Genomic DNA, 18,414 nt, shown 5'->3' on the forward strand with positions numbered 1-18,414 from the left:
GGGGTATTTGAAAGTAAATGGAATGTGCTTGCCACTGAATTAGTTCCTCCACAATCCACCATAACCAACTCCTAGACTAGACCAGCCCCTGGACCACTGATGACAGAAGAATTGGCAGAGGTGAGAGGGTCCCTGGAAGAATTCATAACACTGGAATATTATGCCTCTTACAAAAGGGAATGTTGGGCGTAACAGAGAAAATAAATAAAACATAGACTAGGATGACTGCTAGGTTTCTAGTTGGACACTGGGCTGAGAGTGCTTTTCTAAATATTTATTGGAGAAGAAGAGCTTAAAGAAAAGTAGAAGACAATAAATGCGTAAATTCTAACTTCCAACATTCTTTTATTTCTTTTTATCAATTCCAACCTTTCTTTAGATAATTCAGCATTATGTAGATTTTTATGATTAGAGAATTTTGGAAAAATTATTAAATTTTCAGATAAATGAAACTATTACTACAGCAAATGTGTGTACATTTACTCAAGCAAGTTTACTTAGATTTTTGAGTGTATGTTTCCAATATGTCTAACACCAAGTCCAGGATTTCTACCTTACTAAATTGAGTTGAAAATTTAGAAATTTTATAATAATAAATACCAGTTGTTGTTTTTTAGCAAACAATATCAAGTTGGGGGAAATAATTACGTTTACTTCTTGCAAACCTTCACTCAGCAGAAAATGACAAAACTAACATTTCTATCACTCCAAGTTGACCCACACCTATAAAAATAAAGTTAAGAGAAAAATGAATAAAGGGGAAAATTGAAGAATATTGAGATAAAAATAAAGGAAAACAGATATAGTGAGATAAAGTAAAAGAAAATAGCTGTACGAAAATTAAATAACACTCAACATTGTATACAATCAATAAAGAAGTTATGGTCGGTTGAAAATTCCCTTTAGAATAAGTAATACTGAGTTCTTACCTTTATAACTAAATATTTTAACACATAAATTCTAAAGGAGGTCAGGGAAACCTCTTTCTCCACTGAGGTTAACAGTCCATACATAAAGCAAATAAAATTTCTCCTATGTGGCATGGAAAAAGGGATAAAGTAGTAAGTAAAATTTTAAAAAATGGCTTTTTAAAATTGGGAGCATAGACCAAACTCTTCAGTAGCTAAGAAAAATAAGGTAATATAAATTGTTCTATATATAATTACAATTATCCAAGATGCTCAGTCAACATCTGCTGTTAAATGATATAATTTTTCACTTTGATTTTGCTTCCATGTAGTTTTTAATTGTAATGAGAAAGTAATTAACATATACTGCTTCTATTATCAAGCTTTTTTAAAGGGGAGGGCTTCAATTCCACATTCTATCTGTGGAAGGGGAGAAACAAGGAAAGGCACTGAGATAGAGTAGAAATCATGAGATAGAATAAATTTAAAAAGTGCAACCAAAGAGACTGAGGAAAGGAAAAAACAAGAATAGGTGGTTTGCAATAAAGAAGGGGGGATAATAAACATAAATGTAAAGATAATTCTGGGAAGGGAATAGTCAAAATGCTTTCTCTTAAAACTAATGTTTTAGAGGTTCTACCTCCCCCAAACTCCACCTTATCAGATCCTACCTTACCATTCGCATCATAACTTACCTATGTCGATCCTATTAAAACAGAGGAAAAAATCCAGTTTGAAGACCAATGGGTGTCCAACTTTCCAGGACTGCTCAGATAAAAAAAAAAAAAAAAAAAAAAAAAAACGTTGGGTGGAAAGGCTATGGATCACCTCTAGCTCGAAGTCACGGGCTGACATCAAAGCCACTGTTGACAGAACACAACAGCTTCTCCAAGTTGATGCCTCCTAGACTTCTCTATGTCCACACTTTTGAGAAACCCCACCCTTCTTGGGAAGGATCTTAAAGTTGTATGCATCCAGACTCTAACTTTAAAAGCAATTGTTGGATAAAAGAAAAATAATTCACAAGGGAAGATAGACTTGAACGGCTAGTTTCTTTATGGAAAGATTACCAGAGTGTTGAGGTTTTTCAGGTTTCAGCATTCAATTGCCAAGCACAATTATAAGAGCATTGCATGCTCACCCCTTTCCCTAGATGCCCCTAAGGTGCTCGGTCCTTCCAAAGAAGCTAAGGCTGCTTGGGGGTGAGGTCCTCACTTCACCTACAACTAGCAGGGCTCCAGCAGCAGCAGTGCTTGCCTAGCACTCGCCCACACCATGGACTTGGTCTAGGAGGTTGCCTGCATCTACTGGGCCCTTATCTTGCATGAAGATGCAGTGACCATGACAGAGGATAAGACAGCAGCTGGGGTAAGTATTGGCCCTTTCTAGCCAGGCCTGTTTGCAAAGGCTCTGGCCAGTGTCAGTATTGGGAACCTCATCTACAATACAGAGGCTGGTGCTCTTGCCCCAGCAGCTGGTGTGGCCCCTGCAGGAGGTCCTTCCCCCTTCACCGCTGCTGCGCCAGCTGAGAAGAAAGCAGAAGCAAAGAAAGAGGAATCTGATGATGACACGGGCTTTGTTCTTTTTGACTAAACGTCTTTTAACACAGTCAATAAAAAGTGTAACTCAAAAAATAAAATTAAAGAGCATTGCATACTCCAATTCAAATGGAGTCATATAACTAGTGAGTATTCACATATCAGAAACTCAGTGATTCAAATACCAATTGCTCAATTGCTAAAATCGGTACCTATACCTAGTGTTCGCTCTGATTGCAGCACTTATTCTAGAGTGCCTACAGACTCACTGAGTGAGAACATGAATCGACAGAATTGGAGTCTTTCAAAAATTTGCCAAGGACTTTGACATGTTTGGCCACCATTTTCATATCCCCATTTAGCCAAATAGCTCTTTGGTTACCCGGCTATTTTGCTGACCAGCTAGGACCATGAACCCATTACTGCCATTTTCCATGACAAGAAAAACTATCATTACCAAGGGTGATGGATGGTGACAAAGTAGCAGCAAATAATAATAGCACAATCATTAGATAATAAATAAAACAGACAAAAAAAGACTTAATTAAGCATTAGATACACATGCAATCAAGTATTTCAATTTCGATGAAAATTATATTTAATAATGGTGAGATATTGCATTATACATCTTATTTTAGAAATAAAGAGTAAGCAAGATGTCTCTCACCATACATATTTGATGGACTGTGGCCAAATGATTGAATTTACTTTACTTTTCCACAAGGAACAATTATGGTTTTCACTGCAAATATCCAAATAAAGATGGTTTTCTATTGTGGCCTCAGAGGTCCATTTTTTAAACTACAAATAACTGGCAGGCTATCCACTTGCATACACATCATTCCAAATTGCGATGCAATTCTTGTCAGACAATGTATTTCACACTGTTTAAGAAATGCTCTAAGTGGAGTTCTGTAAGATACTGCCAAGCTTACCTGCAGAGAAGCACACTTCAGTAGTTCTCACAGAGTGCGAAGGCGTTTATCATTATTCAAATATAGAAGAAAATGTTCCGATGTCTTTGACATTATAACTGGCTTGTGGTAAACTGCTGTTAAGCAGTTCAGTGGGCTGTATTTATCCTACACAATTAGAAGAGATCTCTCATGCCATTCCACACAATACTGAGGAAATCAGAAATGCTCTGGGTGGAATTCCTTCCTTAGCTCTTAACCCTACACTCCCACAACGCAACCACAGACTAATCTAAAAAATAGATTAGCCATCCAAAGGGGGGAAATATGTGAGTGTGTAGGTAGGTATGTTTGCATAAGGAATTGTGTGTGTGGTGTGTGTGTGTGTGTGTGTGTGTGTGTGTGTGTGTGTGGTTTTTTGAAAGGAAAGCAAATGTTTTTTCCATCATCTTTTCCGTCTTATTCATTCATCTAAGCAGAATGTTTATAAAGTCTTTTGATAAAGGTAAATATAGGTTGTCCTGGATGGGTGGCTCCTTGGTTGGAGCACCATCCCATACACTAAAATGTTGAGGGTTCAATTCCCAGTCAAGGCACATTCCTAGATTGCAGGATCCATCTCCCATTGTGGTGTATTAAGGAGGCAACCAATCTATGTTTCCCCTCCCTTCTCATCCCCTCCCCTTCCTTCTCTCATTTCACATTTTGTTTCCTATTTTCCACATTCCCTTTGTAATAAACATGTATTCTCTAAAGAGCAAAATTAAATGTACCTAAATGCTATTTAAGCAGCATTTGTCTCCCTAGGTACACCAGAAAGCCACGGAGCACAAGCCTTGGTTTAAAGTATCAAATTAACGTAACATCCTAAAACATGTGGCTTTTGGGAGTCGTGACAGCTAAACAACAAAGGAAACCTTGAGCCATATCAAGCTATTTTTAAAATAGAAATAAAATCCCTTCCCATGTTTCCGTCACTATTAGGGCTAGAAACTATCTTGGTTAACAACCTTGAGAAAAGAAAGGCTGAGGAAGTTAGCTTTCCTCTTGTACTGTTTTTCTCTTCCACTTCCCCACAATCCCCTTCTGATTTTCCTAATGTTGGTCTAATTTTGCCATATATTTGTACCCACAGCAGAAGAGAACAGCTGCATTTAATGGTACTTACACTCACTATCAGGAGATCTCTTAAGACAACTATGATATTAAAAGCATCTATAGTGTACATAACAGATAAATTTTCTCTTTTCTTGCACATAACCCTCAATTAAAAACTCATTTCATTTGGATTGACTATGTGCTGAAGCAATTCCATTACCTAAAAATATGTGTATGCCTGGCATATTTTGACTATATTTTATTGCTAATAAGCACATCTAATCTGCTATGAGAGCTTAACTCTGATTGCTTTATTACTGTAGTTATAAAATATCCTGTAGACAATGCCTGCAAATCAGATTCCAGATATAGAAGCAAAGTAGCTTTAGTTACTATGTTGCAACAAGCCACAAGTATACAATTTTAAAAGAAATTTTAAAATTTTGCATTAAATACATCTAGTTAATAATAAGTAAAACAAAATTGTTAGTGTTGCCAAACAACTAAAGTACAGAAATGACTTAAGTTTATGTAGATGTTTCTCCAATATGAAAAGTTATAACAAGAAGCCTGTACAGAGTAAAACTCTCTTTCCACATACAGACTGCCTATATTGATTTCATTGTATATATGCATTACTTTAGTCTACATTTATTCAATTCTTGCTCAGACAAAAAAAATGTCTTGTTCATTTTTGTAAATACAGTATAGAAAACTCTTACTCATAGTATGTATTCAACACATTCTTGTTTGATGAATAAATTGAGACTTTTCTTTCCCCATTATTATTACGGTTGCTTTATTAAGAAATGATGTTAGTTCTACAACAGAACAATTCTCTAAAAAGTGACTAAAAATCTGCTCTAAAAGTTGAACAGTCTATTTCTTCTGTTTTGTTTGCATATGTAAAATTTTAATAGAAAATTGGCCAGAAAGCTTCTTAGCCTATCAATGATTCTCTCTCATCATTGATATTTCTATCTCTCTGTCTCCTTCTCTCTTCCTCTCTGAAATCATTAAAAAAATATATTTTAAAAATCATCCCATATAAAACAAGCTTTTATTATTAATCTTCTACTTCTCTAAAAGAGAGACACAGAAAAAAGAAGGATTAGAGAGAAAAAATGACCAATTATATCATCACTGTTTATCCCAAAAGTTAGCTCGTCAAAAAATTATGTTGCTAGAAGAAATCACTAGATTAAGATCATATGATACCTTTGTTTTGGGCAAATAAAATGAAACAACCACTTTGGAAAACAATTTTCCCCATTTTTTATACTATTACATGGAGAGTATTTTCCATACAATCCAAGAATTCTACACCTGGGTAAATATGAGAAATGAAAACATTCCATAGAAAGACTTGTACATGACTTTTATATGGCAATATGGCAAATTTATTCATAATAGCTTAAAAACTGGGTACTGCCTGAATGTCATCAACAGGTGTTAAATTAAAAACTGAGATACAGTCATGGGTTGGAAACTCCTGACAATTAAAAGGAGCAAAACATAGATAAACACAAAAACAAGGATGGTTTCTAAAAACATTAGGCTGAGCATAAAAGGGCAGAAATTCAAAAGCACATAGTTGGTGACTCGTATAAAGGAAATTCTAGAACAGATGAAACTAATCAGATCAGGGGTGGGGCGTGAAAAGAGACTGCAAAGAACAAGGGGGGTGGGGGACTTTCCGGGCAAGTGGAAATGTTTGTTTGTTTTTTACTTGATTGTGGTGGAACTTACAGGGGTACATATGTTTGTTAAATGTCATCTAGATGTATACTTATATGTTCATTTTATTGTATGGAAGTTATCATTCAAAAAATTGTTTAAAAAAAGAAATGTTGCCTTTATGGGATGCTGTAAATATCTTACAGTCCAGGAGGAGCTTCACTTCCTCAGCTATAGAATGGCAGCCATGATAGTATCGGTCCTCAGAGGTCTCAGGAAAAGTAGAAACAAAATGAATAAATGTCTCACATAGACTTGGTACCCCTTTTGTAAAAGAACACAAAATCAGTTAAAGCTAAATAATTGCTAAATAAAAATAAGAGGTTTAAATTCAATGTACATACTCTATTTTCCAAAGGAATCTTATTACACACATCTACATAAACGTGGGTAACCTAGAGAATGATAGAAATACATATTGAAGAACCATGGCAGTTTAGTTGCAAGACATCAGTTCAGCCAGGGCTCGAAATAATGGTTACCATAAAGGTTGATTTTGGAAATAAGAGTTGTTCTACAGGAAACTATGACCCAGAATATAGTGCATAGTCTAGAACAGTGATTTTCAAACTTCTTTCGCCTCATGGCACACACAAATAGATTGCTAAAATTTTGTGACACAACAAAAAATTATATGCTATATTTTGCCAATCTGACAATAACAGGGTTGAATTTTGATTTGTTCACACCAGACTGCTATTGTTGTGTTGGCTGTTGTCTTTTTTTTTTTTTTCTTGAAAATCTAAGGGAAAAGAGGTCATGCCCCTGATTAAATTAAATAGTTAGATATTGCACGCTTTGGAAATTCTGTGCCACACCAGTGAGTCACAGCACGCAGGTTGAAAATCCCTAGGCTAGAGAGATTTTGGAAGTTATCTAGTTTCTAGAACTTTATATCATTCTCAGAAGACAACTTGTCAACCAATTTCCATCTAAACAATAAAACAATTTATTGTTTCATTTAGCTGATGAATTCCTTCATTAATTAAAATTTGCATATAAGCAAAAGAAAAACACACACATCTTTGGAAAGAGACATTATTCTGTTCACTCCCACACACACACACACACACACACACACACACACACACACACAAGAAAGCTAATCTTACACAGCTGTCTTTTTCTTCAACTAAATTAACAATGCTCATTGTATTCTGCCTTCCAGATGCTGAACAACATGTTTCATGTTAATATGCCTGGGTTCTGACCTGGCAATAATGCTAAGGAACTTAGCAGGAAATCTAGCCTCCAGTACTCTTATAGAGAAACAAACAAAAAATTAGGCTCCACATAACTTTATTGTTGAATTAAAAATGCTTATTAAAACTGCTGCAAAGGGCATTTCTTTCTTTTTTCTTTTTTTGACTTTATATTTATTGTTGGCACTATTACAGATGTCCCCAAGCCCCCATCCCTCTGGCCACCACCACACAGTTGTTCTGTGTATATGGGCTTTATGCATACATATTCTTTTGTTAATCTTTTCACCTTCTTTCATTCAGTCCCCGACATGCCTTCCCTCTAACAGTTGTCAGTCTATTCCATGTAGCCAGGCCTCTTTTTCTATTCTGTTTGTCAGTTTATTTTGTACATTAGATTCCTCATGTAAGTGACATCATACGGTATATGTCTTTCTCTGACTGGCTTGTTTCACTTAGCATAATAATCACTAGGTCCATCCAGGCTGTTCCAAAAGGTAAGAGCACCTTCTTTTTTATGGCCATGTAGTATTCCACTATATAAATGTACCGATCTATTTTATCCAGTCATCTACTGATGGGCACTTGGGCTGTCTCCCAAGATTTTGGCTATTGTAAATAATGCTGCTATGAACATATGGGTGGATACATTCTTTCTAATTGGTGTTTCAGGATTCTTAGGATATATTTCCAGAAGTGGGGTTGCTGAGTCAAAAAGGCAGTTTCATTTTAAATATTTTGAGGAAGCTCCACCCTGTTTTTCACAGTGGCTGCACCAATCTGCATTCCCACCAACAATGCACCAGGGATCCCTTTTCTCCACATCCTTGCCAGCACTTGTTTGTTAACTTATTGACAATAGGCTTTCTGGAAGGTATGAGGTGATATCTCATTGTGATTTTAATTTATATCGATGATGAATGACATGGAGCGTTTTTTCATGTCATAGGCTATCTATCTGCATGTCCTCTCTGGAGAAGTGTCTATTCAGATCCTTTGCCCATGTTTGAATTGGATTGTTTTACTTCCTGGTGTTGAGTTGTTTAAGTTCTTTATATATTTTGGAAATTAACCCCTTATCAGATGTATCATTGCCAAATATGTTCTCCTTGATAGTGGGTTCCCCTTTCATTTTGTTGATGGTTTCTTTTGTTGTGCCGAAGTTTTTCAGTTTGATGTAGTCCCGTTAATTTCACTATTTAAAAGAGAAAGGTGTCCTAAGTACTATTTAAAGTAATTTTCTACAAGAGCTTCACAATAAAAACAGAATAAATGACAGTTGTAAGAGAAAGCTACAATTATCGCTTAAGATCCACATAGGCTTTATAAAGAGTTAGAGAAAACTCACAAAAACATATTTATAATCCATAAGTTTTCTCTCATTTTCATCCAATAACTATTGGACAAAATGCACTGAGACATATTTTCAAATGATATCAGAGAGGGGGGGAAAGCCACCATGAAATCAAGCAATGGAGTTTAACAAAACTCTTCTGCACAACTATGTAAATCAATAGTGCTTTCTCTAGAATAGAAATAAAGGCACACATAATGCATTATAATGCAGAGTATGCCAAGACACTAAGATCTGTAAATGTCAACAGTACTGTAAACCACTTTGAATGGAGTTGGATAAAATGAAATTCCATTTATAGTGAAGTATAATGGAAGTTTGAAATTACGTCAATGGAATGTAATGCACAAAATATAATTCCAGTAATGGTGAATGTCTTATTAGAAAGAAATCTTGGTGAAATGAGGATTTCATTGTAAGTCTCCCAGATTCTTTAAACGGAGTATTCAAAATAACATTAGATTTTAACAGCAATATTTGAATTACTGCATTATAATAAATTAAATTTTTAGTCCCTAATAGATAAAAGCATATAAAATCTAAAAGATTGAAAATAGATGTGCTAGCCGAAACCGGTTTGGCTCAATAAATAGAGCGTCGGCCTGCGGACCTAAGGGTCCCAGGTTCGATTCTGGTCAAGGGCATGTACCGTGGTTGCGGGCACATCCCCAGTAGGGGGTGTGCAAGAGGCAGCTAATCGATGATTCTCTCTCATCGATGTTTCTGACTCTCTATCCCTCTCTCCTCCTCTCTGTAAAAAAATCAATAAAATATATTTAAAAAGAAAAAAAAGGAAAAAAGAAAATAGCTGTGCTATTAATATAAAACAACACACATGCAAATTCTAAGTTGTGTCTAGTCTTAATTATGAGTAGAATAGAAAATTAATTATACACTTCAATTAAGTGGAGAAAGAAGCAAGAATTACTGAAACACACTAAAAAATAAATGGATGTTTTCCTCTGGAAAACATGAGAAACATCGTTTATTATTATTATTATTTTTTTTTTTTACTAAATAAAAAACCATGTTACATAACCTACAGTTCAAATTTCAGCTATAACCCTACCATCCCTACATATTGTTATAATACTGTTATTTTTATATTAGCTCTCTCCTTTTCTAAATAAAAATTGCTACTTTCCATATTAGAGATAATTTATGTAAAACTAGAATGCATGTCTGGGTTTAGACAACCCGGGATTCTATTTTATCACTTCCTATTTTTATCAGGCTAAGCCACTCAGGGGATACCCATTACTCCAACAGCAGGAGTATCCTGTAGTGCTTCATGAAAAGAAAAAGAAAAAAAAAACTTTGCATAGAGGAATGGAAATGGTGGTAAAGGCAATAAAACTTCCTAGAATGCCAGATGTTACACAAATGTAAAACATATGATAGCAGCATGGTGAAAAAAAAGAGGCTGTAATTGAGACAATCAGATAGGACTTGATTTTCTCTCTCCATGGAAATCAAGATAACTATGTTTATAATAATTTAAATTTACATATTTAGTTTATAGACTCTGCTCTATCTGAAAGTTGTATTAGTTAATAATGTGGGAATCCTTTTCACATTATAAGCCTGAAATGTATGGAGGCAGGAGGAAGAAAACTGGTGGGGAGTCTTGAATATTAGCTTCTACCTTGTTTCCCCAAAAATAAGACAGTGTCTTATATTAATGTTTGCTCCCAAAGATGCACTAGGTCTTATTTTCAGGAGATGTCTTATTTTTCCATGAAGAAGAATACGGTACACATTTATTGTTAAATGAAAATAAAGGAAATTTATTACCTGTATATGGTACGGTAGTACGGTAGTTGTCAACACAAACCAGACAAACTGTGAATCCTACAGTATCAAGAATTTACTCATTTATTCAATGACAATCATGTCATCATCTTCTGGAACATCATCATAACAATCCAATTCCTGAATTTCCTGGTGAATTTCTTGTGACTCCATTTCTTTCAGAATCAGTGGACCAAATCTCTCATGTTTAGCCTAGGGGGGCCTTATTTTCAGGGGATGCCTTATATTTCACTCAGAAGGAAACCTGTAAGTAGGTCTTATTTTCGGAGGATGTCTTATTTTCGGGGAAACACAGTATGATATATTTATTTCTACGACAGCTGGTGGTCTCCTGGAAACATCACTTATACTGAAACATTCAGTGGGAACATCATGTTTTAGCATTCTAAGATCTTATACCTTTTCTTCATGTCCTGGCTAATTCTATCTTTGGCTTTCTTTTTTTGGTAGGTGAGTAGAGATTTTAACTGCCTGAGTTGGATAGCATCATGCTCTTAACTTTGTCCATACTTTTCAACATTTAAAAGTATATGCATTTTTCTAAAAGTTAGCTCTGTCATTCTATCATTCACTATTTAGTGTGCACACTCTATATGCCAGGAGAGAGAAACAGAGAGAGAGAGAGAGAGAGAGAGAGAGAGAGAGAGAGAGAGAGAGAGAGACTCTGCAATCTTCTTCACCTAAAATTAGTTTTTATTTATTTATTTTTTTAAAAATATATTTTTATTGATTTTTTACAAAGAGGAAGGGAGAGAGAGAGAGAGCTAGAAACATCGATGAGAGAGAAACATCAACCAGCTGCCTCCTGCACACCCCCCACGGGGGATGTGCCCGCAACCAATGTACATGCCCTTGACCGGAATCAAACCTGGGACCTTTCAGTCTGCAGACTGATGCTCTACCACTGAGCCAAGCCGGCTTTGGCCTAAAATTAGTTTTTAAATAATAGAATTTAGTCAGGCCAAAATTGCATTACCTTACTCCAAAGGTTATAAAAATTGAAACAGAGCACAGATTAAGTTCTGATTGTAAAAATAGGTAACCTTTTGCTGACACCAGTTTGGCTCAGTGGATAGAGGGTCAGCTGGTGGACTGAAAGGTCCCGGGTTTGATTCCAGTCAAGGGCATGTACCTGGGTTGCGGGCACATCCCCAGTGGGGGGGTGTAGGGGGAGGCAGCTGATCGATGATTATTCTTTCTCATCAATGTTTCTAACTCTCTAACCCTCTCCTTTCCTCTCTGTAAAAAATCAATAAAATATATTTTTAAAAAATAGGCAACCTTTCAAAGTTTATTTCATAAAAGAAGTAATCAGATTAACACATCATTGTGTCATTTTCAACACAGTATTTAAACTTTAGCTTTGATAATGAAATGAACAATAAGAAAGAGAATAGCAACAAACACACATATTCATATGGAATTATGAATAGTTTATTTTTTTAATATGCACATTTATTTAAATTTCTCAAAGAAACCTATGTCATTTTCCTAAGAACAATGAGGAAATATAAAAGGATATGTAGCAGTGCCCTGAGTTGTTTTCAGGTATTGGTGATCTTTTATTTGTGGAATATAATTGAGATACCAAAATTAAATTTTAAAAAAAGAAAGAAAGAAAAGAAAGGTTTTACAAAGATGCAACTGAGCTTTCCAATGATAAGACAGTTGAGGTAGAATATTCTGGAATGCAATTACTGAAATATGGTCTATGAATGAGAGGTTTGGGCCAGGAGATAAATCTAAAATAACCCTACATTTGATCTATTGGTATAGTCCAATGGATTAGAGTCTGCTTGAAAAAAAATAAATATTAAGTAGTATTTTATTCATTCATTAACTCTGCTCAACACTCTCCAATACCACCCATCTCCCTCATACTGAAAGGAAAAATCTTTACAATGACCCAGCTCTTCCCGTTCTCCTTTATTTCTCTGACCTTCTCACTATGTGTCAGCCTTAGACCTGTGTAAGCCTGTTCTCCATGTGAGAGTACTTATCTTCCACCTGCTATCTGTGTGAATCACTCCGCCATCACCTTCAAGTGTTTGCTCAAACGTGACCTGCTCAATGAGGTCAACTTTTATCACTCCATTGAAAATAGCAGCCAACCTCCCTCCACTCTGAGAACTCCTGACTCTTCATTCCTGCTATTCTTGATTATCCAGGAATCTCATGGTCTATATTCCATATAAGTACATTTTATATGGAACATAGGTATTCGTTACATTACTGATTCATTATAGATCCATCATATTTTATGTCTCCTTAACTAGAATGTAAACTCCACAAGAGCAGGGTCTTCTTTGTTCTGTTTTACTCATTGAACACATTCATTCATTAACCACATTTCAATACACATAGGCCCAACCCCACCAATTTCCTGCATGAATTCTGACCTTTGAACTGAGTCTTACTAATTGGTTCAGCCCAGAATTAGCATCCTTTCTGTCTGCCTAGTATATACTGAGCCTGGAATTAGTCTTGAGAACCAATTGAGTTCTGCCTTTCTCTAACCTCTCCATTATCTTCTCATTCGCTACAACAGGGTTTTTACCTAAGTTCCTGCTTAACTTCCCAGTTTAAAGTTGTGATTGTAAAACAAATCCTAAACCTCAATCTTGTTTTACAAGCTAAATAATTTGGCCATTGACAACACTTTCTTTCTCATTTTTTTTTTCCACAGACACCAGTTGCTAAATAAGGACTTATTGCAAACCAGACAGATGACCTGGGGTTGCCATTCTTTATAATAATAATAATAATAATTACTATTACTATTATTATTATTATTATTACCCTGCTTGGAAACTCTTCCAGCCATGCTGTGCCCACATAGAACAATCCTACTGGAGAGTTATGTTGACTAGAAATAACCTTACAGTCCATACATCCTTTGGACCTTGTAATTTAGACAGCTAGTCATCCCATTGATCATGCCATGTATGTATAGGCTGGGTTAAAGTTAATTTTCCCTATTCTGGTGCCCACTGGGTCCCAATTCCTCCTCTTCCATTGTGGTCTAAATTGTGGCCCCATAACTGTAAAGCAGATTATGAAAGGAGATGTGAGATATTATATAAAGTTCAAGTGAATTTTTTTCTTATGGTTCATTGCCAAAGCTATTTGAATTGAAATAAAGCACAATGATTTAGTCTTTGAGGTCCAAGTAGAAATGTCTAGCACATTAGTCATTGTCAATGAATAATCAGTATTTAATAAATGTATGAATAAAAAACTGACAATATCTGCTTTATATAAATAGAGACTGAGGAAACACTATAAAGTAAAATCTAGCAAAAAGTAAACTTTTTTGAATCATACCTTTGCAATATAATTGAAAGTTATAAGAATTACAAATCCTATTACTTCAGAAATTCTTCCTATTTAACTAAATCCTTCCTATAAAATATAGACTCATGCCCTCTTATAGCACAACTAGAGGCCCATTGCATGAAGATTTGTGCAATAGGCTTTCCTTCCCCTGGCTGCCGGCACAGGTTTTCCTTTGGCACACGGGACCCAAGCCTTCACTCTGGTCACTGCCTTGTCTTCGCTCTGGTTGGAGCCTTCAGTCTTCTCCACTCCAGCCTGAGCGCCAGCTCCCTCCAACCCCAATCCTCCCCTTCATAGCAGGCATCCCACCCTGCTGGCAGCTCGGCACCTGCATATGCAAATTAACTCGCCATCTTTATTGGGTTAATTTGCATACTCACTCCTGATTGGATGATGGGCATCGTGGAGGCATGGTCAATTTTCACATTTTTCTTTTATTAGTGTGGATACCTAGGAATAACTCCTGGGATACCTATTTGAGTTTTTAGATAATTACATATAAAGGAGGTAAACATTGTAGTTATTAGTGTAGGTGACAATTATTCCATATTTTAGGAGCTTCAGCAACTGAAGTGAATTATAGAATAATTGGTAGAACATGTACATAATCCCTAACAACTTTTGAGTTCATTACTTTGCATGAAATCCTAGCATAGAAAAGTTCTAGAAATGAGATATAGCAGCAATTTGTATACAATGATGTGTAAGAATAAATATTATATATAAAATATGTCACTTAAAAAGTTCTACTACACCTATAACATTTTAATCAATGTTGAAATTTTTATTCTCAGCCATACATTTATATGTTATGAATAATTTTTACTAAACTATTAGATCAGTGTGTAGTGAACAAACCAACAAGTTACACATGAAGCAAAAGAAGACACCCCCAAAAATTCATTTCAGGTTTACAGCCATAGTAAATCCCCTGAAATGTTCTCAGGTAATTTATAAAGTGTTTTCACATTTTATAGCACAGGATGTTTTAGAACTGCAATTGATGGCGAAGTGGAAATTCCACATTACATTTTAAACATGTGTGCCAAAATTATGTGAAGATTGTCTCAAATATGTCTTTATTTTAAATCCCAAAAGGCATCTAAAAACACACTTACATACATTTAATATTTTCTTGACATTTTTAAGAATTCAAAAGTTTAAATGCAAGTTTGAACTCCAAAAAATATTAGAATGCTATCCTAGAATATTGGACTTGGAAAAAGACTGGAGACTTGATGAGTTCTAACTTCTCTGTGGAGGCATTTCAGACCAAATCACCACTGTATCTCTACTCACTGTATGGACACTTCCATAAGCCAGGTGCTCCAACTCAACGCAGCTATTTCTGAACGGCTCAGGATGGAGAGAGGGAGCACGTTTTCTCCATTTTTTTGGACATTCCTCATAGCCAAATACTTCTACCTAAGTTCAGGCTTTAGGAAAGGCATTTAGTCTCTTTTCCATACAACAATCTTCACAAAACCCTGAGAATATCTGTTATGATTTCCTAGGTCTTTCTCTAAACTTACAGACTCTTCTTGGAATAGCCCTCCTCTAACAATATTTTCAGATCGCTAAGTGTACTCCACCTCCTCAGAATTTACATCCCTTTGTCAACGAAGCACTTGTGTTTTAACAACCAGACCCTTCTGCTTCTATGAGTTTTAATAAAAGTAAGCCAGTTCAGATTTCCCCAAGTCACACTATCTATTCATTTTGAACTTACTGCAATTCAGATTTGTCTTTCCTATTCCTGTTTTTGTGTCATTCCTATCTATATATATATATAAAACCCTAATATGCAAATAGGCCAAACAGTGGACTAATCAGACAATGGAACAACTGGTTGCTATGACATGCACTGACCACCAGGGGGCATGTGTGGAACATGGCAGGCACTGGCTGTGGAGGGATGCTGAAGCAGGTGAGCGGGGGTGCCAGACCAAGGCAAGGCCCTGGTCACTGTCATTGGGGCAAGCCTCTGGTAGTTACTGAAAATTTTTTGCTCCTGCTCACTGCGATCCCGCTTTGTGCTTGTACCCACTGCCAGCACCAAAGCCTTCACTTGCACCCACTGCTGGTGTCTGACATTAGCCCAATCAGCCCTGAGGGGTTCTCCACCTCCCCCTGCTCCTGAGTGGTGACCAGGGTAGCAACCTCCGTTTGTACTGCTGATGGTGTAGGCCCCAATCACTCTGTGCCATCAGCACATGGGAGCGGTAGTGGCAGGAGCAGGGCTGCCAGTGGGGGCATGGAGGATAGGCTGAGAACTGCCTCTGTGTCCACCACAGCCTCATAGCCCACAGTTCCTTTTAAGGTGCATGAATTTGTGCACTGAGCCCCTAATATATTTATATAAAGGAAACAACGAATTTCCAGAATAGGGTATATTATTTAACATCTAGATACAAATAATATTAAGCAACTTCAGTATGTCCTGTTCATGGTCTATGCTACAGAGTCCTTTGAAGTTCCTGAATCTGTTTTTAAACCAGCTTAGCTACCCAAATCAATTTCAGACCACCTGCAGTTCTGATAATCTTGGATTTTATGCTTTCTATCAAGCCATTACCGAATCAAATGAACATAAGGAAACCTCTCTCACACTTCTAGAGACATCTTCCCAGATTAACGTTGATCCACTCTGCAATATTCTTTGGTAGCTACTTGTAATCAGTTGTGATTTACCTACCACCACATTCCATTTCCACATACTATTCACAAGCATGTCAGGGAATGATTATATGTATGGCCTTACTGAATTCCAAAACCACTTTGACTATCATTCTCCTATTTTGTCAATCTTAAAACTAGTTAAAGGGTTTTTTTGGAATATCATTCTTTCTGAATCAGCATTATTCATACTTCAATTCTGCATACTATAGAAACTACACAAGATTTAAAAAACAAATAAAATATCTGGTTAAGGTTCTAACTCAATGCAACATTTAAAAATTATTACTTTATGTTAACATTCTTAATAAATTGGCACTGTACTAAAAGAGGAAACAGGAACTCATTCTAAATAATTAATACTTGGCCAGAAAGGTCAGATAACCAAGAAAATACTTGTATTGAACTCACAGCCAATGACTTTTACTGGGAACTTGATTTAGCCTATAACATTGGAAAGAATACAGGCCTCAAAAAATAAATGGAAAGAAATCTTGGTACCATAAAAAGAGAATGTTAGCATAGCATAAACAAAACTAAATTATTTCAGTTGTTAAAAATTAGGTTATTGTCAATTGCATCCACTTAAGTCACAGCTCCTCCAAGACTCAGGTTTGTTCAGTGGGAATAACTACAGCTGAAGGTTAAATAAGCTCATGTATGTAAGGCATTTTTACATCATGAAGCATTATACAAATTTATGATATTATGAAACAAATTTTACATATTTTAATATTAGCAGATTTTAAGCATTTTATCCTTGAATGAATCCTATAAATACTATATATGAGCTATGAAATACACAACATATTCTAGAATGAAGAATATAACAGTCTCTTAGTACTCTCAGTGCTGTAGTTATTTTGCATAGAATCTCTTAGGTATATAGTGTCCAAGTTTTCTCTGAACAGAATGGCATTATAAACGCTCCCTCTGTATCCACCTCAACCTGTACCTAGACCATAGAAGTCAGTTAATTTTGTCCGATGATGGAGAGAGAGAGAGAGAGAGAGAGAGAGAGAGAGAGAGAGAGAGAGAGAAAGAGAGAGAGAGAGAGAGAGAAGAAGGAGGGAGGGAGGGAGGGGTAAAGAGGAATGAAGGGAGGAAGGGGAGAAGGAGGGAGGGAGGATTAAAGAAAGGAAAGAAGAATGAAAGGGATGGGGAAGGGGGAGAGGAGAGGTGAGAGGGGGTCAGAGGGTGGTGGAAAATAAGAGAGAAAGGGGATAGGGACAAGCTAGGGAAAATCCTCATGAACCCACTTGGTCCCTGCTCTGCATGCTTTGAGCTTCTGCCCCGCTGTAGGAAACAGAAGGAGTGGTACTCTTGGCCTCTCTTCACGCCCAGCTACCTAAGAGTATTAAGTATTGCGTGTTATTAAAATATATCATATAACTGAGCAGATAATACTGAAAAGTCACATGTTTATAAATTGTTGTCAGAGATATTCTCAAAAGCATTGTCTCGTGCATTCTATTAATTAAGCCACACTGACCTCGTTTTACCTCTCAGAGAAGGAAATGCAAAAATAGAAGAAGAAAAAAATCATATAGTGAACTTAGGTCATTTTTATTCTCGGCATTTTAATCAAGGAGTTATTATTGTAGCAAGAGGCATAGGGTATTTTTTATTCCTTTTTAAATGAAGTAGCACTGCTAGAAATACCATTATATTATCAGAGGAAAAACTATCAGAACTATTAGACATATCTTTATTACAGTTAACTCAAAGAGGAAACAGGACATTACAAACATTTGGCAGGTTCAGCCTCATCAACATTTTCAAAAGCTGCTAACCTCCAGCTTTTGTGCATCTGGATAAATACTTTGATATCTGAGACCA

At 36.1% G+C, this 18,414-nt stretch overlaps 1 protein-coding gene and 1 pseudogene across 3 annotated transcripts in view; one reads left to right on the forward strand and one right to left on the reverse strand.

Annotated features, from left to right (window-relative positions):
* Window positions 1–18,414, reverse strand: part of LAMA2 (laminin subunit alpha 2) — a 447,053-nt gene that overhangs the window by 427,222 nt on the left and 1,417 nt on the right. The gene's annotated exons all lie outside the window — the stretch shown is intronic.
* On the forward strand, window positions 100–2,501 carry LOC311625711 (large ribosomal subunit protein P1-like; annotated as a pseudogene). The gene is made up of 2 exons: window positions 100–120; window positions 2,199–2,501. The product of its transcript is annotated as a large ribosomal subunit protein P1-like (transcript).

The sequence above is a fragment of the Pipistrellus hanaki genome (assembly GCF_964339955.1).
Source record: "Pipistrellus hanaki genome assembly, chromosome: 7".
In the NCBI taxonomy this organism is placed as follows: Eukaryota; Metazoa; Chordata; class Mammalia; order Chiroptera; family Vespertilionidae; genus Pipistrellus; species Pipistrellus hanaki.